Raw genomic sequence first — 25,792 nt, forward strand, 5'->3', positions numbered from 1 at the left:
CTATAGTGCCATTTCCTTCTCCACACAGCACCAAAGTGAGACTGTTCCGACTCTTAGCCCCACTGCTGTCCACAGGATTCTGAATAGCAGCAGATGAAGGGAAAGATGCTAGTCAGTTTTTCCTGTACTATAGCTTGGGAAAGTTCTGAACAGCAGAGGCAGCTGGAGTTGTCTGCAGGCTTTGGAAGGCAGTACTGCATTGGTTTTCACCCTATTTGGAAGGCTTTCACAGCCATAGCCACTAGATGTTTTTTTTGTTTGGTTTTAAATAAAAGCTTGGTTTCTCAAGAAGCTGATGGCACCTCCCCAGGAAATCTTCCAACTCACCCCACAGGCCACTATGCTTTTTCCCTCTGGCAATTTTGTCCTTTGTCAACTTTCATAACTCCGTCCTCTCCTAGCTCTCCTCCAACTTCCAATCATTCCCTCAACATTTCATTTACATGATCTTCTTCAGGGGGGTCCTACACCTAGCCCCCTCCTCTTCTCCCTCTACACACACACTCTGTAGGTGATCTCATTCACAAATATACTGAGGACTCACAGATTTATCTTTCTACTCCTAACCAGTCTCCTGGGCAAACCAAAGCCTCAGTCTGTCATTCTGTAAAAACTGACTAACTTAAAAATGGCCATGCTAGGTCAGACCAAAGGTCCATCTAGCCCAGTATCAATCACCAAGTGATCCATCCCCTGGCATCCAGTCTCAGCATCTGGCAGTCAGATAAGATTTTGAGAGAGATCTGTTAAAAGTGGTAGCAGAACAAATATAAAGTAAAATACTGAATCTTAAAATGCTGAGCATAGACTATGAGAAGATCCTGCACATCGGTACTCAACTCTGGTTACTGTACCTCGCAAGTAACTTGTATTCCCTGCAAGACAGGAATCATACCACTTTGATAACCATAGCCAGCTTCAGAATGCAACATTTTCCAAAACAATGTGCTCCTCATCAGCATATGTGTCCCAACATATTAGCATTAGATTAAGTTATCACAAGTCCCAGTAACACCTTACTAGGCAAAGCTTCATTAACATGTACATGGAAAGTTCACACCAATATTTCATTCACTGCACAAATAACAGTTCCTACTTGAAAGGACACACAATTAAAGTCATAAGCACAAATAATAAAAGGATTAGAATGGGACTGGTTGGTTGTACATGTCACAGTAGTGTTTGAAAAACAACTTTTAAAGAAATAAATCATAATCTTTCTGGTAGGAATCAATTACAATAATAAATGAGCAAGAGTCAGATGCTGAAAAATATGCGCTGAAAATTCAGCATTAGTTTAGCCATTGGTTGTCAATGTATTTTTAAATGAGAAAAAGCATTTGTTTTTCTTGATGCCTGAATTCTCTGTACCTAGAATACCAAAAATTAGAACGGAGTGAATCTTTTATTCACGCTATTCTAGCAAGCCAAAAACATGCTCTTACCCAATAAGCTACAGCTTGGCCAAAAGCACATTTTAACAAAATACGTATTTTGCAAATAGACAGTAACTGTATAACTCACAAAGGAGTCACCTCTGACTGCAGAGGTCTCAACTAGCCCAGTGATAATGGAACTCCAGGCACATCTGTTTGCAGAACCAAGCCCACAGAAGATCAGTCATGAGGCTAAATGAAGAGCATTATCAAAAGGAATATTAACAGGTCAAAAAGAAGAAGTCGTTTACATTTTAAGTTTTAAATTTAATTTTAATTTTCAGAACAGAGTCTGACATTTAACATGCTGACCTGATTATTTAATAGCTACTTTTGGAATTGATGTAATAGACTTACTGATATGATGAGCAACAGTCAAAGTAAACAACAATTAATGCCGGTTTTGTTATTTTGCTTCAGAGACCAATTCAGCAGAAATGCAGACCTTAAGGAGAGACTGCGTTTAATATTTATTTAGACATCATCCTCATTTATCTTAGCCAAAGTGATTATGGATTTTTGGCTGGATTTTTGTTGTTTGTTTTCTGTTAGTTGGCTGTGTTGTGGGAGTCTGTGCTCAATTTATTTTGGATTTAATCATTCCAATTTTGAAACTTGCAACAAGGAGAATAATTAAAACTACTCCATTTTTGAATAAGGTTTATTTTCTTCCATGCTTAAGGTGACGTTCTACCTTTTTATGATTGCCAGTGCATTACTTCCACTGTCTCTCTTCATAACTGCATATTAGTTCAGGAAGCAATAGTTTTTAGTTTAAATACCTGTCAAAACCACTCACGTACTTAAAGCTGAGCACCTGCTTAGGTGCTTTGCAGAAGTGGGTCCTCAGTCACAATCTGTTTCCCTGCCCTGTACCTGGGGCAGTGTCAGGGGTGGAATTCCAATTAGGGACAGTAGACATGTGCCATGGGGCACCTAACAGTTAAAAGTGGGTTAAAAGTGTCATGTCTTACGGAAAACAAGGTCAGCTGTAGGCAGCAGGGTCACTGACGATGCTGTGCCTAGAAGCGTGTAGGATGTAAATCCAGCCCTGGGCAGCGTGGCTAAGTGTTGCCCTGAACTCAGGCTGGATTGCAAGGAGAAAATCCAGCCCTTTGTAATAAAGTGAGGCTCTTTAATGGTCCAAAATGTGCATGGCTTGAAAATCCTCTTCACAAGGGCAAGCAGAAAGCCTGGGGAGCAGGCTGAGAAGAGGAACACTGAAAAAAAAAAAAAAAAAAAAAAAAGGACAAGGAGGTAAAACCGATTCACATGGGAGGCGTGAGAAAGGGGCAGAAGGTTAAGGGTCAGTTATTTCTGATGGCAGCACAGTATTTTTTAGTGCTGTTGCTCATGCTATTCATGGGACAAGTTTGTAAATGGTACATAAGAGCAGCTGATTCTAAGATAGAAGAGAGGGAATTGTGGGCTTTTGATCCACAATTCCCTGAGAGGACAGTGGGGTATCTGACATTAAGCAGCGGCTGCCCCACTATACACAGTGGTGATTTCCCACAAGGTCGTGGACCTGGAGGCAGGGCGTAGGACACTAGATGCCGACCCACAACAGCAACCTATCAGCAACAGTTTTGCTGATACATTTTGAGACCGTGTGGGCACAATACGCCCACACAAGTGGCCAACTGCATATGTGCTCTGCTGAACGAGGTTTGTGGTGGCACTATGAAAACAGAATTTTTTACTGGTACAACTTGCTAGCGCAGACAAGGCCCACGCTAAGAAGTTTCGTCTTTGGGTTTGAAGGTATAAGGGGAGTTTTGCAACACCTGAATATGGATCTATTGTTTAAGTCTGTACTTAAGTTATTATACTGAAGCAGGGTTCAGGTGGAGAGAAGTGGAGCCCTGGCAGTTTCTCCCCAATGCTATTTTTAAATACAATTTGGGGGTGATTAATTACCCAGACCCACAATGTACCTCACATTGAGAGAGTCAGGAATTAACATGGGAGCAATTATCCTTTAAGAGATGAGCATGGGGTATAAAAGTGTTTTAAACACAAGTCACATATTACAACAAATCACGTCACAAGCAGCAACTCCGGTCTCTCAGTTCAGATACAGCAATTTCCATTTGGTTAGGTGTTCAAACTTTTCTTTGCAAGACAGTTAGCAGAAATTTCTACTCATTCTGTTCATTAGTCTGAAAGTTCAATAGTTAATGCAAATTTTTGTATGCACACACACACACACACACCCCTCTATTCATGCTGAAAGATATTACCATGATTTGGAAATGTGAAAAAATGCTTGGATAAAGAAAATGAGCACAGTTCCCCTTTAAACATACATTACACTTTTTTTTTTTTAAACAAAATGTATAGGCCAACTCTTGAAATCTCAGGCTTCTTGGATGTGCAGCACAGACACAGTCTCAATGCACCAAAGTAATTTTTTGTGTACAGATCCAAAATCCTCCAGGAAATGCCCTAAATCTACATAATGTTCTCAAGCACCAATATTTTCATTGGGGAATTTTACATTCCAGATATATATGTAAAAGTTACAGGCACCCAGTTGTCTCCCTACTTGCTACCAAGTGACAAGGCTAGAGAGACAGAGTTATTCCACCTAAGGGAAGAAATAACTGATGCTGCTGAAATTTGCTTCACTTAAGCCGTTTTCCGTTAGCAGGTGAAAATAACCCCTTTTTAGTGAAAGCACTTCCCCTTCTGAAGTTCCACTATCAGAAACATGGGAGGCATGACTGAAGGGTGATGTCGTGGTGGGAGTCTGCTATAGACCACTGGACCAGGGGGATGAGGCTTTCTTCCGGCAACTAATGGAAGTTACTAGATCGCAGGCCCTGGTTCTCATGGGAGACTTCAATCACCCTGATATCTGCTGGGAGAGCAATACAGCGGTGCACAGACAATCCAGGAAGTTTTTGGAAAATGTAGGGGACAATTTCCTGGTGCAAGTGCTGGAGGAACCAACTAGGGGCAGAGCTCTTCTTGACCTGCTGCTCACAAACTGGGAAGAATTAGTAGGGGAAGCAAAAGTGGATGGGAACTTGGGAGGCAGTGACCATGAGATGGTCGAGTTCAGGATCCTGACGCAAGGAAGAAAGGACAGCAGCAGAATATGGATCCTGGACTTCAGAAAAGCAGACTTTGACAATCTCAAGGAACTGATGGGCAGGATCCCCTCGGAGAACAACAAGAGAGGGAAAGGAATCCAGGAGAGCCGGCTGTATTTTAAAGAATCCTTATTGAGGTTACGGGGACAAACCATCCCAATATGTAGAAAGAATAGTAAATATGGCAGGCGACCAGCTTGGCTTAACAGTGAAATCCTTGCTGATCTTAAATACAAAAAAGAAGCTCACAAGAAATGGAAAACTGGACAAATGACCAGGGAAGAGTATAAAAATATTGTTCGGGCATGCAGGAGTGAAATCAGGAAGGCCAAATCATACCTGGAGTTGCAGCTAGCAAGAGATGTCAAGAGTAACAAGAAGGGTTTCTTCAGGTATGTTAGCAACAAGAAGAAAGTCAAGGAAAGTTTGGGCCCCTTACTGAATGAGGGAGACAACCTAGTGACAGAGGATGTGGAAAAAACTAAATGTATTCAATGCTTTTTTTGCCTCTGTCTTCACGAACAAGGTCAGCTCCCAGACTGCTGCACTGGGCAGCACAGCATGGGGAGGAGGTGACCAGCCCTCTGTGGAGAAAGAAGCGGTTTGGGACTATTTAGAAAAGCTGGACGAGCACAAGTCCATGGCACCAGATGCGCTGCATCCAAGAGTGCTAAAGGAGTTGGCGGATGTGATTGCAGAGCCATTGGCCATTATCTTTGAAAACTCATAGCTATCGGAGGAGGTCCCGGACGACTGGAAAAGGGCACTACATTAGCCTATCTTTGAAAAAGGGAAGAAGGAGGATCCTGGGAACTACAGGCCAGTCAGCCTCACCTCAGTCCCCGGAAAAATCATGCAGCAGGCCCTCAAGGAATCAATTCTGAAGCACTTAGAGGAGAGGAAAGTGATCAGGAAAAGTCAGCATGGATTCACCAAGGGCAAGTCATGCCTGACTAATCTAATTGCCTTCTATGACAAGATAACTGGCTCTGTGGATGAGGGGAAAGCAGTGGATGTGTTGTTCCTTGACTTTAGCAAAGCTTTTGACACGGTCTCCCACAGTATTCTTGTCAGCAAGTTAAGGAAGTATGGGCTGGATGAATGCACTATAAGGTGGATAGAAAGCTGGCTAGATTGTTGGGCTCAACGGGTAGTGATCAATGGCTCCATGTCTAGTTGGCAGCCAGTATCAAGTGGAGTGCCCCAAGGGTCGGTCCTGGGGCCGGTTTTGTTCAATATCTTCATTAATGATCTGGAGGATGGTGTGGATTGCACCCTCAGCAAATCTGCAGATGACACTAAACTGGGAGGAGAGGTAGATATGCTGGAGAGTAGGGATAGGATACAGAGGGACCTAGACAAATTGGAGGATTGGGCCAAAAGAAATCTGATGAGGTTCAACAAGGACAAGTGCAGAGTCCTGCACTTAGGACGGAAGAATCCCATGCACCACTACAGACTAGGGACCGGATGGCTAGGCAGCAGTTCTGCGGAAAAGGACCTAGGGGTGACAGTGGACGGGAAGCTGGATAGGAGTCAACAGTGTGCCCTTGTTGCCAAGAAGGCCAATGGCATTTTGGGATGTACAAGTAGGGGCATTGCCAGCAGATCGAGGGACGTGATCGTTCCTCTCTAGTCGACATTGGTGAGGCCTCATCTGGAGTACTGTGTCCAGTTTTGGGCCCCACACTACAAGAAGGATGTGGAAAAATTGGAAAACGTCCAGGAGGGCAACAAAAATGATTAGGGGACTGGAACACATGACTTATGAGGAGAGGCTGAGGGAACTGGGATTGTTTAGTCTGCGGAAAAGAAGAATGAGGGGGATTTGATAGCTGCTTTCAACTACCTGAAAGGGGGTTCCAAAGAGGATGGATCTAGACTGTTCTCAGTGGTAGCAGATGACAGAACAAGTAGTAATGGTCTCAAGTTGCAGTGGGGGAGGTTTAGGTTGGATATTAGGAAAAACTTCTTTACTAGGAGGGTGGTGAAACACTGGAATACGTTACCTAGGGAGGTGGTGGAATCTCCTTCCTTAGATATTTTTTAAGATCAGGCTTGACAAAGCCCTGGCTGAGATGATTTAGTTGGGGATTGGTCCTGCTTTGAGCAGGGGGTTGGACTAGATGACCTCCTGAGGTCCCTTCCAACCCTGATATTCTATGATTCTAAGAAGATCTGGAGTCAAGAATTAGCCCATTGTTGCACTATTGAGAAATACAACCTACAGGGTATTGTCTTCACTGGGCGGGGGGGGGGGGGGGGGAGAAAGGCGGGGGGGGCGGCAGTTGGAGTGTTTTTACCAACAAGTGGTAATTAGCATGAGGTAAAATACTAGTAAAGACAAGTTTGTAGTTTTTAACATGAGTTAGCAGATCAAAGTAAACTCTAGATTCCCTCAGACCCTTCATCTCAACCTGTCAACTTGTGAAAACGACAACTGCCTTGTCTTCACTAGGATTTTACCTCATTTTAGCCAGCATCTTTTTTCCTATGAAGACACACATGAGCATGCACTTAAAGAGGAGCTGCAAAAGAAAAGGGAAATGTTATTTCTCCTACTTTTTCTCACGAGGTACCAAAAGTCTGAAATATTTATCTCCTGAATTCACATTTTAAAAACAAAAACCATGCTTGATTTTCACCTTGAAGTATCAGCAATGTCAAAGCAGGAATCAACAGCTTCTGCTGGAAGATCTACTGAAGATTTAATATGTGTAAGGAAAGCTTTTTCAGCCCAACCACTTATTATTCAGGTCTTAAACAGCTGTTAGCAAAAAAAAAGGAAAACAAAAAACCCTCACAAGATACAATTTTAAACCATCTAAAGAAAAAAAAAAGGAGTACTTGTGGCACCTTAGAGACTAACCAATTTATTTGAGCATGAGCTTTCGTGAAAAGTCATTTCACCTGTTGATTATTCAGATTAAAGAGATTTTAGGACATCTGAGATGTCACAATCCTATCAGTTCTCCTGTCATCTACAGTGTTTCAGGGTAGACAAAGCCTGAAGTTCTAGTGTGAAAAAAGAAACTGAATTTAAACCTCTCTTCACTCACTAGAAAGCAGCAAAAGAGAAGGTAAACCCAATATTTTATCTTTGCAGGAGACCTATGAAGGGATTCCATTAGGTCACTATCCCAGAACTCAGGTTTTATAAGAAAACTTTTATAAGACCCACAGAATTTTTGCCTTACCTCTCCACTCCCCGCACCCTTAAATTTACATAGATATTTACTAAAAATATCTTTGCAACCTAGTTATAGCACTGAGTACCAGAACCCAAAAGCTGAGTACCACTATAGAGAGCACTGAATCTGACCCTATCCCAAGTTAGGATTGAAATTGGATTTGTACTATAAAATTAATTGTTACACTTTACCCTAAAACAAAATATTAAACTAATTGATTTATTTCATTATTCAAGCTCAAAAATGGATAAATGATATAATGTAATGACGTGTAAGTTTTCTTTATTAATTTTCCAATTTTATAATCCAAGAGGTTATTTAGAACCTAGGTTTTAAGAGAATCTGCTTTTAAATAAAATCATGACTTTTAACCTGACAGGGTCTCGATCACTAACTCTTTGAACATGTGTCTATTTGAAGAAAGGAATTCACCTTTAAATTGTAGTTGCTAGTCTAACACCTGAATAAGGATCTCTTCCATAGTTCTGTAGAGTCCAACGGAGTTTGACAGCAGGAGCGGAGTGCCTGCCAAGACGTTATGCCTTAATTTCATTACCCATCGGGCAGTGCATAGGTGCACCGGCTCTTTGGTCAGACATTATTTCCTTTTTTCCAGCAACCCGTCCTATTCCTTATTGGTGTTACTTCTACCTCCAGACTGATGTCTCCATTTATGCTCATTCATTTCCTAATGTGACACAGAATCATTTGCACCCAGTATCTGAGGCCCCAAAGGAGCCTGAGACACATCACTATATAAACAATGACACTATAGTAGAATGGGGACAAGAAAGAATCACGAAGGTGAAACTCCACTACAGGGAGGGAGCAGTTTGATACTGGCCTCCCAGCTATTTTGGATGATGCTGTTCCAACAGTGACTCCTCAGATGTGGCACCCTCCATGACAGTCTTATTACCCCAGGCAGCTGCCTCACTGCACCCCAGATTAGTGCAGCAATATGGTTCAGTAGCAGTATTTCAGGGGGGTGAGGGATTAAAATGGTATATTTTTGTCACAATCCTCACTCCTAACTCAAACATATTCAACCAGAAGTCCCTTTCCATGACCTCTCTCAGGATTCTGTAACACAGCCCCCAGTACATTTTAAATTATCTGGCTACTTGAATGTTAATATTTAAGAGGAAAATAGGAAAGTGCTTCTTTACTGCAAAGCAAGGTAGAGAAACAGAATGGAAATCAAGGTGTAACACATTGACACAGCATGTGTCACATCCCCCACCCTGTGGCTGGTCAATAAACACCTAACTATTGCAACCAGTTAAAGGTCTGTTCTATGGCTCTGAAGGTCTGAGTTTCAAGCTTCACAGAATGTTCATACAGGAGGCTGTTACACAGTCATCCCTCTCCAGTATCAGGTGGCGGTGGTAAATACATAAGACAAGATTTTCTTCAGTATTCACAAATAAAGTTAAGTCAAGGCCTATTACTATTCTATAGGGTTTTGGGATTCTTTGGTGCTTCCATGCAGGAGAGATGAATTCACATTGATAGACTCTGCTCCCTTTTTATATATGCACATTGCACTTTGGATTAGTGACTTTTTCACACAGTACATATTCTGCACTAACAAGGACTTTATAAAATTTTCCTGAACGGGCCTGTGACTTTGTAATTGAAACATGTTCATTGATGGCTCCAACTACAAGGGGCTTGCATCAATGCTCCATTCTGCAATTGCCTTTAATTAGGACAGAGTTACTGGAGGCCTATTTGACTCTTGTACATGTTTGTGTCTAAGATGCTATTTTTTACCTGCACAGCACTCATTCTGTGGGAGACAGACAGTCTCTTCAAAAGCCACATGCAAGATCATTTCTTTCCAAGCCAACACAGCTTTCCCCAATCCCCTCAACTTCCAAGGAAAAAAGGGGTCTCAGTACAGGAAACATTCACAAAAAGGAGTACTTGTGGCACCTTAGAGACTAACCAACCAATTTCTTTGAGCATAAGCTTTCGTGAAGTGAGCTGTAGCTCACGAAAGCTTATGCCCAAAGAAATTGGTTAGTCTAAGGTGCCACAAGTACTCCTTTTCTTTTTGCGAATACAGACTAACACGGCTGCTACTCTGAAACCTGTCATTATGCAAGGAAACTTATTGTTGCATTTAATAGGACTAAATTCAATAAGCTAGAGGAAAATATTTCTGCTACCGGCAAAGTACACAAACTAGATGTATGTTACCCACAACTTTAACAGGACCGAAGCATGATTGAGTATCACGGTTCATTGTTAATCCCACCATGTGGTCCCACCTACACAGGCAAGGCCAAGTCACATTACAACACAATCCCCAGGCACTTAGTTTGCACAGGCCCCAAATTTGTGGGTATGTCTACACTGGAGATGGAGGTGTAATCTCCAGCTCAGGTAGACATACCCGCACTAGCTCTGATTGAGCTCGCATGGAAAAGCAGAAGCAGAACCATGGCAAAACAAAGCAGCAGGATAAGCTAGCTGTTCCAAGTATGATCCCATGTGAAACCATAGGCACATACTCGGAGCCGCTTGCTCATCCTGCTGCTTGTGCTGCCATGGATGCACTTCTATTTTTAGTATGCTGGCTCAATCACAGCTAGTGTGGATATGTATATCCCAGCTGGAAAACACATCTTCAGCTCCAGTGTAGACATGCTGTATAAACAGTTTTTAGTAGCGTAGATGAGGAGCAGTGAAGAACCAACTGAAATAAAGATACACTTCAATTTGCTCTCAGTTACATCTGAGCTTGGCAGAATGTGATTTTTTTAAATAAAATTTGATGGATAATATCAATGTTTATTTGTAAGCATTTATTTTGATTTTTATCAATATAAATGTTTACAATTATGGAAAATTATGGAGGGGTCAAACAGAAGGGGTCAGATAATCTAATGACAGTGAGATTTAAGACGTTAAAATTTCATAATCATTAAAAAACACATATTGTCAACATCATGTCACAATACACAAAGAAAATAGCCTTAAATCAAACTAAGTTCACAAGCACCATTTTTCTTATTTTGCCTATTTGTAAATTTAAATTATCAATGGAAATGTGGGGGGGGGGAGGGTTAAGTCTACATCTACTAACATTTACCAATAAAAATCAAAGCCTTCCAAGTCTAATTATGTTTAAATAGTAACATTGAGTTTAATGGGCCAAACTGATTGCTCATGTAATTGTAACGAATTAAATGGAGTTCTATCAGGGATGTATTTGCCTCGATTTGTTCGATTTCACCTAAATTTAAAGCATGGTCCAATTGAAAGGCATCACAGTCCAGGAAACATTTAGATCACAAACATGACAGAACAATTTTTCATACTATAAAACATGCATTAAAAACCAACACAATTTCTCTCACCAATTATGTCAATAATTGACTAACTTATTTACTGCAGGATGATATCATAGAAATTGGACACTAAAAAAGGATCTTTTAGGTCATCTAGTTCATGCCCCCCAACCAATGCAGAATGGTTCCTATAATCTACTTTTCATGCTTTCTCCAACTGAGTTAGTGATTTAGTAATGGAGCTGTCACCATTTACGAGACCGGAATAATCTAAAAAAGTATCACTCTCAGAGGTTTTGCCTGATATCCAGTCCCAATTTTCCCTGATTTAAATGTTATCCCATTACTCCCAGTTTTAACCTACCTTGTACCATCCTATGCAATTCCTGTCCTATAATCAATACACTTATATTATGATGCATACTTTCTCTAACTTTCACATTGCCACATACATCTTTGTAATCTGGACACACAGAAAAACAAACCACACCTGTGCAAGCCAGCTAGGTTCAGACACGTTTCCTGACTGCCATTTCTGCAACTATTAGCAGCAACATTTGCTTTCAAATTTTAGGACCCATTTACTAAAAAAGCAAATCTTTCCCTAAAAACAAAAAGGATTGTACCCAAATCTCGACTGTAGAATCAGGCCTGTTGTAACTGTTCATTTAATTTTATTTTACGGAAAAAAAAAAAAAAAAGCAGTTCCCTGGCACACAAACAATACAGCTACAGATAAATCTGCGTAAGACAGACCACAACTTACAGTTACACTAGATGACTGAAGTTCTCAATGACAGATGCCATCTTGACTAACACAGTGAAGACAGAACTGGGGACCTCCAGAACAAAGAGCAGGAGTTGCTACTGCTTGAGTTAAAGAGGCAAGGCTCCCTCACTCAAGCCATACATGACTCATGTCATGTGAACTGGGGGGGGAGGGGGGGAATGTAATACACATGCACAAGTGAGTTACACTGGTCCAAAAAAAAAAAAAAGAGAGAGGAAAAACCTGTTTAATGGGAGAAACAATAGAAAAGGGCACACCAGGTATGCCAGACTCAGCACCCTCTTCATTTTTCTCCCACTCCTGATTTCTTATCTTCTTCCAAGTTGCCCCTATATGGATGACCACTTAAGTCCCAGGGCACCAAGTTGTCTTTATTCAAATCTTTCCTAAAGGCTCATGTCTCCCACAAGTCGTCCCCCGTCCCCCCAAGTGAGTCAAATAACTTCTCTCACCCAGCACTGTAGCAGAGGAGAAGATGGAGAGAGCAAAACTTGAAACGAATCTATTTCAGCACTTTCCTTGGGTCTCCAAGTCTGCTTTCTCTTATTTGTGTCTGTATTTTAGACCCCAATTCCATATCAGGGTAGGATTCAGTAGATCTCAGTGTGGGACTGGGACCTTCCCTGTCCCAAAGCACTTGCAGGTGAAGGACCATCTTACTTTGCCTCCAATACAGTGTATACCTCATTGCTGATGCTTAGCAAATAAGGCCTTGATCTTGCAATTATGTGGACTTGTGCATAACTTTGTTCACACAAGTAGTCCTATTAAATCTAGTGGGATTATTTGCATGAGTAAATGCAGACACCTAAGTCTTTGTGGGATCAGGATGTAAGTTACTAAATAAACGTGAAGTTTCTACAAACCAGCTATTTAGAAGGAGTGACCTGATAGTTCTTGACTTTGCTTATTCATGGTTGCATGCAGTGTAGTTGTAGCAGTGTCAGCCCCAGGATATTAGAGAGACAAGGTGAGTGAGGTAATATCTTTTACTGGATCAAGCTTGAAAGCTTGTCTCTCTCACCGACAGAAGATGGTCCATAAGAGATATTACCTCACTCACCTTGTTTCTCATTTATGGTGACAGATGACCTCCTGAATGCCCAACTTTTAAGTCTTTTTACATTTCTGTTACTCCAAGGCAAAAACTGCAACACATCCTGGTAAATATTGCATTTGCCTGCATGCTACTTGGTGTCTGAATTTCTAAAGTACATTTTAACGCTAATTATTGCTATTTTATTATACAGGACCAGAATGCTAACACTTTAGACAAACTCATTATTATTTAGAGAAATTCATTAATTCAGCAACATGATTAAACAAGCATATGTGAAAACAATGAATAAGAATGCAAGATGGGCATAAATATACAGGCACAGTAATTAGATTAGGGACCACCATCCCCCCCAATGAATCCCCTACTATATAGGTTTTGCATATCATTAATTTACCAAATACACTTTCAAACTGCAGTTCCAGCGCTTGCTCTTCATAGCCTACAAAATCACTGCTGTAAAGGTTCCTCTCTTACAGCCAACAGGAGAAGTCGTATATTAAATTACGCACTCACTCCCTTGACCAAAAAAAGAGGGGGAGAGGGACGCCATTCCAGGAAATAAAAGTCTAAAAAACAAAAGGCAACTGGACTGCATGCACTGCTGTTCCTCTCCTTTAACTTAGCAACAACAAGGAAGGAAGGAAAAAGAAGAGATAAAAAAATATGAGATTTGATTTAGCTGAGGAATGTTTACCCCTCAGGAATTTAGTTGCAAGATAAGATCACATAAAATGTTCTGCATTACACATTGACTCCACAACCATTGTGTTAGTGTTTACAACCACTTTAATCAAAAGATACAGGGAGTTTCATTGTCCACATTGCACTCATGTCACACATCCCTTAGCATTGCAATTCCAAGGAAAGTCTGCCAAAGGACAAAACAGTCACAGTTACACAAGAGTAACGCAGAAGCAAATATGCGGGGGGCAGGGGGGGTTCACTCACTGGAGTAGATAAACTTTGAAGGGACCCAGACGGGAGATGCTGCAAATGCTGCAGTGAAGCAAAACTGTGTGTGTGCTGCTAATATAGTGTTATACAAAAGAAAGTAGATTTCTCTGGAGTATACTTGTAATTGCAGTGATGATATAGTTTTAGAAAAGAATAAATAATATATTGCAACTTGTTATGGTAGCACTATTCATGCAAACATCTCAAAGCACGTAACAAAAGCAGGCATTAACCCCATTTTACAGATGTGGAAACTGAAGCAAGTGACTTTCCCCACAGAGCTAAGGAGAGAACTGGGAAAAGAACCCAGATCCCTCACCCCCAAATCCTGTACTCTTCACTGCACCGTCTCCAAAGAAAGTGAGGACTGCATTGTGAAACTGTGTTGGATTCTAGAGTTAATTTTATAGCATTTAGTCCAGCTGTTGGTTTAAAAGTATATATTCACTCACACTACTCAAAAATACATCTGAAAAAGCTGAAATAGCTAAGAGCCAGTCACACACTTCAAGTGACTTTTTCCCCTGAAAGAGACAAGGAATAGATTTAACAAAAATCCACAATGCACACACAATAGCCCCAGGCCCCCCCCCCCAAATATTTTTTCCCTTTTCCATCACCAGTCCCATGTCCCTCACCAACCAGAAACACTCCTATCTCATAGCACCTTGGCACCATTAAGCAATAGCAAATTAAGGTCAATCCCATTTGCTGCTATTTTCAACATTGAGATGGCAAATTGTACCAGGATTCCCTCCAGTTATTTGTTACTAAAAACTGTATCCTAGGGAAGTATAATCAAATGACTACTTATTTATTACTGTGTGCTTAAAGTTGCAACAGAGTTTTAAAAAAATTTTTAAAAAAAATCGACAGATGTTCACTTTTTCAAACACTCAGAATTAACCATATTTTAAAAAGAGAATATTCTTAATAAAAACAAGTCAGACTTAAACATCCTGTGACTGGCTAAAAAGAATACTGACACAGAAATGTGAAGTGTGTGTTGTGCTTTTATTTTTACACACATATTTTAACATGATTGAGCCTACTACTGTGGCTATTTCTAATATGTTATCCTGAAGGTGTAGAGAAAGGGAAAGAAAGCATTTCATATCAGTAGTAAGTCTGCTATTTAAAATATATCACCCATTTGTTCTTTTAAACACAAGAAAAAAAGGCAATAAAGTATTCCAAAACTAAATTTAAGTCACTACTTTATTCCCCTATAAATCAGCTCTTTTGAAATGCATCAAGCATTTTTTTAAAAAGGTTTGAAACTAGAATAAATCCACATCTCAATTGCTTCTTCCTCTCCATACCAGACACACAACCCCTCCAACATCTGTATACGAACGGGAATCAACACTGTCTGATAATCGTTCTGCAGGCAAGTCTAGCTCTGTAAGGATTTTCCACACGCAACCGCCCCTCTAACAAATAATAATCCAGTTTATAGACAACTCAATGCACAGAAGAAGAAAAAAGGTTTATTTTTTCCCCAGTGGTACCCATGCCCCCCCCCCCCCCAAAATAGCCCTGCACAGAACCTCCCCCATCAATTGCACTTTTCTGACTTAAAAATACATATTACAGACAAGTTGATAGCAAGAAATCACAGAACTCACCTGGATTTGGGATTTTCCCCCCTTCCCCTGCGAAACCATAAAACAAGACGCAACGTGGGATTCAATCACCTAGACATGGGGCAGGGCTTGCACCTCCCTTGGGATGTCTATATGGTCCCCCTCCCCTTTGCTTGGGATTTAGTCACTGCCCGAGCGCTTCAGCAGCAGGGGGAGGAGGCGATAGCGTAGCACAATGAATTGCAGTGCAGAAACCTCCCCTGCCTGTTTTGCAATGACATCATCCCTATGGCCAGGGTGGGAGGGAAGGGGGGGAAGCCTCCCATTGGCCCCTTAAGATCGGCGGTGCGGCATTCTGGAATTTGTAGTTCGCTCCCATGTCTCGCAGCAGGCCCCGGGGACACGGAGAACTACAACTCCTATAAGGTTCTGCGCCGCGCAGCCGCAGAGAAAACGGGGTGGGGAGAGACGGAGAGGGGGCGCTCGGCGGCCATGTTGGTGGTGTTGGGTTCGCCGTTCGGGCGGAGGAAAGGCCGGGGAAATCGGATTAAAATGTCGGCAAGGGGAGGGCGGGAGCTGAGTGCTCAGGGTCGAGTAAGGAAAGGGAGGAAACAGCGAGGGGGTCGCGCCGCTTCTCTCTCTCCAGACGGACGGGTGGGCGCGGCGGCCAGTAGACCGCGCAGTGCGTTCGGTTATCACCCGCTCCCCCAGCCTTGACGGTGCGGCGTGCTTAAATCCCCCCCCCCCCGCGAGGGGTCAACCGTGGTGAAGGGGGAGGGGGGCGGTTGCCGAGCAGGAGCGTGCGCAGAACGGCCCGGACGGAGCCCTAGTTGCGCCCGGCTCCCTCTGCCCCGCGGACGGCAGCGGCGCGAGGCCTCTGGCCCATCAGAGCGAGGCCCGCGGGTGAGCGAGCGAGCGGCGTGGGAGACCCCCCCCCTGCAAGCCCCAGGGCTGCCCCCGCTGGGCGGGGCTGGGAGGGTGGCGCGCGGGGGCTCCCAGCAGCCCGACGCGGAGCGCCGGAGGGTGGTGCCCGCGTGGCGGAGCGGGAAGAAGCGTAACGGCCGGTCTGCAGGCCGGCCAAGGCGCGCGAGCTGCGCGTGGGTCGCTGCGAGGCTCGGGCGGGAGTCGGGCCCCGGCTTTAGTCCCGCTCGGGCTCCGGGCCTCGCCCGCGTGACCGTGCTCCTGGGGCGCCGGGGGGGCTTTTCCAGGGGGCGCCCGCTGTGGCCGTGGGGGCAGAAACCTCGAGCTGGGGCGGGGGCGCACGGCAAGCGGGGGTTCAAGGCTGCTGCGTTCGGTGCTGCGCCGCGTCTTCGGGGGGCGCGGCTCCACTGGCGTCTGATGAGCGGCACTAATCGAGCGCGGGGTCCACAGATGCGTGGCTAGGCCTGTGTCCCGTAGGACTGTTCCTGCCGTTCGTCCACGGAAGTAGGTGTTTTCCCACCGTACCTGTGTGGGCATTTAGTAGCCCTGAGGAGTCCCTCAAGACACCAAGGCAATGGACAACGTCATCTGAGGCCAGAGGCTCCCCATGCTGTGCATGTGATCAGTTCCCAGAAGACTCTCTCCTCTTTCTTCCAGCATTCTCTCAGTCTTGGCTGGATTCAGCTCTTCTTCATCCAGGTGGTGATTGCAGTTGGGCATTGTTGGGAGACTTCTTTATTAGCTTGCTTAGGAAAGGGAAGTTAGATGTTGGGTAGTAATTTGTGAGACTTCCTGCTTCAAGCACAGGTTCCTTCTAATATTAGGCCCACTGTTGCAGGCTTTAGGGTGGATAGTGCTCCTTCCCCTCATCAAAGGCAGGGTTTATAGCATCTGTTAGTTAGGGGTCCAGGCTGTTTTGTTTTTACCATGCAGGAAGGAGGCCCTGTCTGTACTTAGACTCGTGATGACATGTGATTGTCAAATTCCTGAAAGGGATAATAGTAGTTTTGGGTCCTGCTCTCAGCTGGTTCTTGGTGGATGAAGAGGCCATCAGGGATGGATGCAGGTGATCTCTATGCTTTCTCACAGCAAGTGGGGGTGCGGGAGGCAGTTGTAGAGGTCTCCTGTAAATTATTCATAATCCCTTCTTAGGTTGGCATACCAAACCATATAAAGTGGTGTTAAAGTGCTTTAAAAAAAAAAAGGTGGGGGGGGCCAGAAGAACACTCGGGCTGCCCTTGGAAGTAGATAGAGTACATCAAGCATCTGTTTAAGACAGGCCTTCATGGTAGCAACTGGTAGTTTTATCTTGTCTGTTTGCCATAGTGTGAGCACTACAGTGGGAGGGACTGGGTATGATGAAGTCTTTGTACAAAACAGATTTCTTGAGTAACTTTATCAGGCACTTATTAAATTTGTTCTCTTTCAGGATATACGGATATTGAGGAAATGGAATGCAACTGTTCCTTCCCTGCCCCTCTTTTTAAGCTGCAGGTACCCATGATCAGAGTTTTGAGCCAACACTCTGCCTTCTCCCTCCTCCTACAAAACTACCAGTTGGGATTGATGGAGAGGATGTACTTTAGGCCTTCTTTTAGCTGGAGTCAAATAAAAATATTGCTGTGTTAGTCACTGAAGAAAAGGTAAATGATGGTGTATGTTGTTGGATCAAAATGGCAAAAATGTCTTACACCTCATGGTTCCTCTTTCAGGTGTATGTGGATGTTACAAAAAAGCAGTTTTACCAAGTGCAGCAGTCTTTTCCTAGTTTCCTAAGGGTTTTTTTAAGAGGGTTGGGATATATAATTGAAGAACAGCTGACTAAGCTTTTCAAATTAAATCTGGCCTAGATCTGTGCAGCTGGAACCTCTTCATATTAAGCAAAAGTGGTAAGTATTTTGATGGAATACTTAATGTTTGTTTTTTCCTTCTGTAAAATATTTTAGCAGATAACATACAGAACAGTGTTGTCAGCGATGAATCAGACTGCTTTTTCATCTTTAAGACAGGCTTCCTGACCAGCAAACAGTGAAGTGTGGTGTGCAGATTCTAGAAACAACTTTCTTCAATGGATGATGTGTGGGAAGCTGCTTTGTACACCTTCATGGCTATCCCCTATTTTTAGGAATACACAGTTTTACTTTGATTCCAATGTTTTGTTTGCCTAAAGAAAATAGGTTTCTTCTTCCCATGAAGACAAAGAAGGTTGATGCTCTTGTCACAGCAGTTGCCAGGGAAGGCTAACTTAAGCAGGGGGCAGTTGCAACATCAAGTTGGCTTGTAAGTCTGGTGCATGAGAAGTGGTATAGAATAGATTGTTGTATTACATAATTCACCCCCCCTCGCCCGTGGAGCTTTCCAATCTTTATTACTGTCAATCTGCTGCCATCTGATGTTCATTAATCACAATTTGCCATGGCCTTCAGAAGTTTCATTTTGTCATACTGTGAATCTGAAGTAATTTCTAGGTTTTCAAACACGGGGTATAATTTCAAGTTACACAACAGGCTCACATGCAGACACTGTAGTGCTGACTCTAGTGTTGCAAGAGATGGTGCTGTAATAGTGGAAGTGCTGTCATTTTGGTAAACATGCTAAAAGTTTTCAGGTGCTGTAGTTGAAGATGGAGCTTGACACTTCTCAAAATGAGGTGAATCCTTTGTTTAGTCTAATACCGCTTTTGTCAGTAAACACACTCCAGTGTCTAAACACCTCGGCCCCTGTTACATTTGCCTGTACTTGCACTGTTAGTGTAATCTAACCTTTTATGACAGGAAGACACTTTAGATTGTCACAATTGTGAAAATGACTGTAGTCCAGTGGTTTTCAAACTTTTTTCTGGGAACCCAGTTGAAGAAAATTGATGCCCATGACCCAGCAGAGCTGGGGATGAGGGGTTTGGGACATGGGAGGGGGCTCAGGGCTGGGGCAGAGGGTTGGGGTGTGGGAAGGAGGTCAGGGCTGTGGGCTGGTGGTGCAGGCTCAGGTGGGACTGGAGATGATGGGTGCAGAAGGGGGTCAGGGCTCTGGCCTGGGGATGAGGGGCTCTGGGTTTGGGATACAGGCTTGCCTCTGGTGGCTCCTGGTCAGCAGCACGGCTGGGGTGCAGAGACAGGCTTCCCACCAGTCCTGGCACCGCAGACCACGCTGTGCCCTGGAAGTAGCCAGCAGCTCCAGGTCCTAGGCAGAGGAACAAGCGGCTCTGTCTGGCTCTCACCTGCAGGCACTCCCTGCCTGCTCTCCCCCCATCCCCACCTCTGGGAACAGTGGGAGTGCAGAGCTGGTGCTTGGGCAGCACGCGGAGCTCTGTGGCCCACCTGCCTACAAGCTGGACCTGCTGGCTGCTTCCAGGGCACAGCATGGTGTCAGAACAGGTAAGGACTACTAGTTTTTATTGGCCAGCCACTGGGGTCCCTGGGTGCTGAACAAGGCTACCTTGCATTCTGTGACTCAGGACTGGGTCGTGACCTGAACTTTGAAAACCACTGTGGTAGTCCATATCTCATCTGACTGAGCAGCTGAAGAAAAAGTGTCCTTGAAAATAAAATTTAAGTTTCTGGTGAGCATACTGTGTTCTTAACAGAATGGTCTGTGTGGAGGTAGACCCTTTCTGGGAAGGAAACAAAGGTATTTGAACATGTATAATCTTTTCCTTCCAGGCTTTACAGTATTTAGGTTAAGATGAAAAAGTAAGCAGAAATCTACATAATCAAGTTCATCTGTAGAAATGCAAGTATGAGACTGCAGCTCTTCAGAATGAAAGCCTTATTGTCTGTCTTTCAGGAAATTGTTTTGTGAATTGTAACAATTCACTGCAGGCTCATGTAATGGAAGCAAATCCACACCCAATGTAACAATAGCTCACACATGAGACTGTGCACAAAAATAGAAAATTCAGAGATGTGGTTCCTACTTGAATTACAACATGGTCATGGTAGACAGCTGTAAGGTATATAAAGGTTTAAAAAAATACAGGTACAGCTACTTTAAAAAAACCCACATACAATCAGCTCATTTGTGTGCCAAGTCTAAAGTGCAGAGTCCCAGATATCAAAGGAACATAGAACTTGGAGTTAGAGCTGCTCAATTTTTTCCATAACATTTTTAATTGGAAAATGTTCAAGGGACAATGTGTCAGTTTTCTCACCCGGAAATTTTGAAGCAAAGTTTTAAAATCAACCTGAGCTGACAGTTTGGTTTTTGGAAACTGAAAAAGGCAGGGAAGAGAACAAACCCAACACTGCTTTTCCAGTTGTAAAACTGAGAAGAGGTATCCTAACAAACTTCTTTAGCTGCTGCCTCTTCCCTGTCATCTCTCCCCTGCCCCCTTTTTCTAGTGTGGAAGAAGGGAATACTGAAAACACGTGACAAAAAAATGGAACTATGACATTTTAAGTCAATGAAAAATGGCATCATTTTTGAAGTAAAACTTCAGAAAAAGCTTTGGTTTCTGACTATAGTTATCTTGCATGGGAAAAACCCATGTTATGTTTAAAGTTGACTATAGTTGTCAGCTGCTGGAATTGAACTAATTATCTTGTGTCTTTCAGCTTAAGGATACCAGTGCTTTAACTACAGAAGAATCTCTTCATGTATCATGGACGTCTTTCTCCTCAGTTCAATACCAGTTACATGACAGAACAGGAAGTAAAATATACTGCAAATCTTAGCCATTAAGTTCCTAGAAATCCTATTGCTGCTGCAGCAGACCCTTACTAGGAACTTCCTGGCAGCAGTGGGGATACAACGGAGATCTTCCTGATCTAGAACTCAGGCCCCTCTCACTTTAGCTAGAGGAGAATGTTTGTAGTAGAGGAATTATCCTGTAGAGTGAAGTTACTTTCCCTCTAGCAAACAGAGCACATGCAAGTCAGCTCCTTACAATGTTATCCAATAAACACTTCAGGGAGAGTAATAGAGGTAATATGTAACTTCTAAAAGTGAGGGCAGGCTTCATGATCAGTTAACGCGTGCCCTCAGGAAAAAATAGCAGCACGTGACCCATGGCTTATCTTTATCTGTACTCTACCTCCCTTAATTCCAAGCCAGATGATTTGAAGCAGCGGGAAGAGTGCCAAATGCTGACTGGTCAACATTTCTTGGAGTTGACTGGTCTAGAAAGGTCCCCTAGCCAAGTAGTAATCTAGTGTTACTCTCCAGAGCTTTTTTTTACTCTTTAACAGTCTGATCACACAAGAGGATATGGATACAGCCTGAGCTAGCACCTTATAACTATTCCGTGGTTTTGATATGCTGAGAACTATTTTCAAGCCCAAAACACTTCCTAAACACAAAGCTATTTTGAAGAAGGTTGAAAGTAACCCATGGAACTCCAGTTAACAACCCCCCCTCCATTCCCCACCCCTCCCACCCCCTTGTACAACTTAAAGCCAAATGTTTTAGTCTGGAAATGAACTGTTGAGAGCTAATCATTTTACTACTACTGTGCAAGTCTGCCTCTACTGCCCACTGAACTTAACTCAGCTCCCTGAAATTTGCAAAGATACTCACGTAAAGGGGAAGATAGCTGTATACAAAAAGGCAAAAATTTAATCTTATTTCCTATTCGAGGGATTAACTTTCCATATAGTCTAAGAATCCTTTATCTGCATTTGGAGAGCACAGGCTCTGCCAAAGTTCCATTAGCTTCCATATTGCTCAGCCTAGTCAGGTCCAGTTGCCAGATTAAGGCCACAGGTCTCAACATGTTTTAAAAAAAAATCCACTAAACTGCATATGCTTCTTGCTATATGCTATAGCTTTAAACTTGCATGCTCTCCATACACTTACATAAAATACCATAACTCGTATTACATAACACCTGTCTGCTGTTGCTCAACTCCAGCAGCACATTACACTGAGAAAAGACATGTACCTGATAAGACTAGGTACCTTCACTACACATTTATGGCCTGATTTACAGAAGTCCTGTCTGCCCTCAGATCCCACTAATGATCATGGGAGCTGCAGAATCCTAGCACCTGTGACAGTCAGGCCATTAACTTAAAAAATAAAGTGATTTTTTTTTAAATTGCAAAAAACCCCACCTCCCTAAAGGTAAGATTGAAAAAAATAGGTGGGTTTCTGGCAGGCTTCAGTATATCTGTGGGATGTGTGTAAGAGTGGGAGCTAGCAAGTGAAAGGCAATGGGGGGGTTGCAGAAAGAGGCTGATACACATAGTTGCTGGTCCTGTGCATCCCTTCTGTTTACCTTCTAGTGTTCTGCATTATAGGGGACTAGGGAGACAGGACTTCTATGGCTCATGTCATTGTCTCTACTTTTGTGCACTCCTTTATTTCCCACCATTCCACTTCTGCTTCCATTCCCTTGCTTGATTCTTTGCACACCAGTCTGCTTTCTTTATAAAAACCTTGCTTCCAGGAAAGCTTGGAAGCACTGCTGACACTACCTTGGGTTCTCTGCCAGCTTCCCTTCCAGGCTGAGTAGTTCAGGTGGTTTCATTTGGCAGTATTATACCATGTAATAGCATGTAACCTAGAGGACTGAGTAAGAGGCTAATTCCTGGCACCAGTTCACTTCAGTCACTTTTACATGTGGTCATGCTGCTATCACATAACAGGGATATTATCCAGTAGTTACTCTTAACAGTAGTCGGTTTCAGTTTGCACTACCTCTATGTAGAGGGCTACTGTTCTGCCCTTGCAAAGATTTGGAAAAAAAAAAATACAGGGTGGGAGAGAAGTAACTGGATTGCTTATTTGCCCCACCTCTTGATTTTGGAATTTATACAGAATATTACCATGACACTAGTTTACCATTTAGCCTTTGGATCTAATAAAGGAATTTATGGTTATTTATACAATTGCTCTAAATATCCCCAAAAAGGTAATTAATTACCTCAACAGTAATATAACAAGCATTTGATCAGGATACTTAAATTGGGTAAAGTCAGGGCTGCTTAGATCCATTTTGGTCAGCTCCAACTTGATCAGATCAGTGCTAGGAATTAATTTGAGCTTTTTATATCCTTTAAACAGACAAGTAATTTCATTGCCAATTATCAGGTGTTAGCTAAGATCAGATGGGAGTTTTATATAGTCATTTATTGCACCTGGTATCCAATTAACTTGTTACTTCAGGCCAAACCTCAAGATAGATAACACTGGTATTCTGAAGGGTCACTAAGTTTAACATTCTCCTGGTCTCTTTTTGGGCCTACTCAAGCTAATATCCCAACTCTGTTTTAAAGCCATAGTTTACCCAGATCTAAGGTGACCCTATATTCTCACATTTGAGCAGCAGGACCTAGAATTTTTTGTGTCGTGCTATTCCTCCAACTCTAAGCATTGGGTCCAAAGTGCATTAAAATGAATGGGAGTCTTTCCAATGAGCTTTAAAATCAGGCCCTGATCGCAGTCAGGAGCTATATACACACACATCTCATTGCAGCAGGGGATTTAGAAATTTTCAATTCTCTCCTCCCCTAGGAAGACCTTCCACTAGGTTGGGAGGAAAGGAGTTGGCTGTGTATGCTAGGGAGGCCAATGATGTGGGTTGATTCTCAACTGTTTTGGCTAGGCTTTCATACTATGCGGGGGTGTTCTCAATGTTTTGAGGCACAATGGTCCTTTATTTCTGTTCTGCCCTTTAGCAGATATACCATTTTTTAAAAAGAGTAAAGCTTTGACACTTTTAAACAGCGTGCAATTTAAAAAAAAGTTTCAGAAGTGAAAAAAAAAAGTATGGCTTAGGGCACTAGCCTTTTGATCAACATTAGTAGAGGATTTTTTTTTCTCCCAATCTAAGAAACACTTAACAGTTTGAGCAGAGAGCTAAATGGCTATTTTTGCCATGTGCTTATTCAAGGAGTGCAGGCTGTATGTAATTCTCACAACCCTATTTTTGTGGTAAATTGATTTTTGGTTACAGCAAAATGCTGTTCTGTACCTGTGACAGCCTCCTTTATGTGAGCAAACACTGGAACAGCTACTGAACTCTGCTGCTTGGTAGGGTTATGCTGATGGATATTTACTTAGCGTTTGTCTACACTTAACATATGCTGCTGTAGCACTTCAGTGTAGGTACTACCTCTGCCAATGGGAGGAATTCTTCCATTGGTGTAGATAATCTACCTCCCCCAGAGGTAGGAGTTAGGTTGACAAGAATTTTTCCATCAACACAACACTCTCCACACAGGGATTTGGGTCATCTTAATCATGGATTTTTCACAGTCTGATGGACACAATTAAACCAACCTAATTTTCTAGTTTAGACCAGGGTTTAGAAACCTCTCTGTGGAGGAGGGGCAAAGGAGAACTTGCCCTACCCTAGGTAACATTTTACCCATCCTTGGCTCATTAATGCTCATCTTGTAAGTCTGACTCATGAGCCAGTGGACTGTTTGGCAGCATTTTTCCAGCAGGTGGTTTTCAAGCCTGCAATTACACCTTTTAAAATTGAGTCTGCAAGCAGTGTTGGAGGCTGCTGGCTACAGCTCTATTAAAGGTTTCAGAGTAGCAGCCGTATTAGTCTGCATTCGCAAAAAGAAAAGGAGTACTTGTGGCACCTCAGTGACTAACCAGTTTATTTGAGCATAAGCTTTTGTGAGCTACAGCTCACTTCATCCGATGAAGCTCACAAAAGCTTATGCTCAAATAAATTGGTTAGTCCCTAAGGTGCCACAAGTACTCCAGCTCTATTAAAGGCAGATAACTAAGTGAGAACTTACGGGCACTTCATTACCAAATTAAGGTGTCTGAGGCCTGGTCTACACTACACAAGTTGACCTAAGGCAGCTTGCTTCTATTTAGTTAGGTTAGCGTAAAATATATCCTTGTCCTGACCATGTAAGTGCCTTACTACACAGCCATAAGTCCACCACCTCCACAAGAGTTGTAGGGCTTATGTCAATGTAATGAGGGTGATGCAGTGTGTAGAAACTATTACTTAAGGCTTTGTCTACACCAGTGGTTCTCAGACTTTTTGTACTGGCAACTGCTTTCACACAGCAAGCCTCTGTTTATAAATTAAACTTTTTTTACATTTAACACTTAGTTATATTTGTTAAGAGCACTTTTCACAGCAGACTTGCTAGCTAGCTGGCTGGCATGTACTCATGACCCCCACAACTTTGCAACCCCCGAGATCCCCAGTTTTAGAACCCTTGGTTTATACTAGCACTTTAAAGTAAAAACTTGTCGGGGGGGGGTTCTCCCCCCCCAACCAACATAAGTTTTGCCAACAAAACGCTGGTGTGGACGGTGCTGTTGGCAGGAGATGTGAAAGCTAGGGGGCAGATGAGCTCTCAGCCCCCCACACTGCCCCTCTTCAATCAGTGGAAGTGCTCCTGGTGAGGACGCGCACCACTGACAGAAGGAGGGAGGGTAGTGTGGACATCACTTACTGTGGTGGCTGTAAGTCAACCTACCATTGGTCAACTTAGGGCTGCAGTGTAGATATGCCCAGAGATCTACAGAATGAGCAAGGTAGAGTGTA

The 25,792-nt window shown here is 42.9% G+C and overlaps 1 protein-coding gene and 1 long non-coding RNA gene across 6 annotated transcripts in view; one reads left to right on the forward strand and one right to left on the reverse strand.

Annotated features, from left to right (window-relative positions):
- Positions 1–15,695, reverse strand: part of RAB30 (RAB30, member RAS oncogene family) — a 63,787-nt gene extending 48,092 nt beyond the window's left edge. For 3 of the 4 annotated variants that reach the window (XM_048841340.2, XM_048841350.2, XM_048841369.2), the window contains exon 1: positions 15,457–15,695. The gene's annotated coding sequence lies outside the window, so the exon portion shown is untranslated. Of the gene's footprint in view, positions 1–2,239; positions 2,657–15,456 lie in introns of all 4 variants that reach the window. The other variant, XM_075126390.1, reaches the window with a different exon arrangement.
- A 233-nt stretch (positions 15,696–15,928) lies between these two features.
- LOC125632733 (uncharacterized) lies at positions 15,929–25,465 on the forward strand. Of its 2 annotated transcripts, none has more exons than XR_007355397.2 (4): positions 15,929–16,317; positions 16,786–17,034; positions 17,765–18,615; positions 20,886–25,465. It is a non-coding gene; the product is annotated as an uncharacterized LOC125632733 (long non-coding RNA). The 2 variants fall into 2 exon arrangements; XR_007355396.2 differs by having other exon boundaries at positions 17,765–17,978.
- Positions 25,466–25,792: the final 327 nt, after the last annotated feature.

The sequence above is a fragment of the Caretta caretta genome, chromosome 1 (assembly GCF_965140235.1).
Source record: "Caretta caretta isolate rCarCar2 chromosome 1, rCarCar1.hap1, whole genome shotgun sequence".
In the NCBI taxonomy this organism is placed as follows: Eukaryota; Metazoa; Chordata; order Testudines; family Cheloniidae; genus Caretta; species Caretta caretta.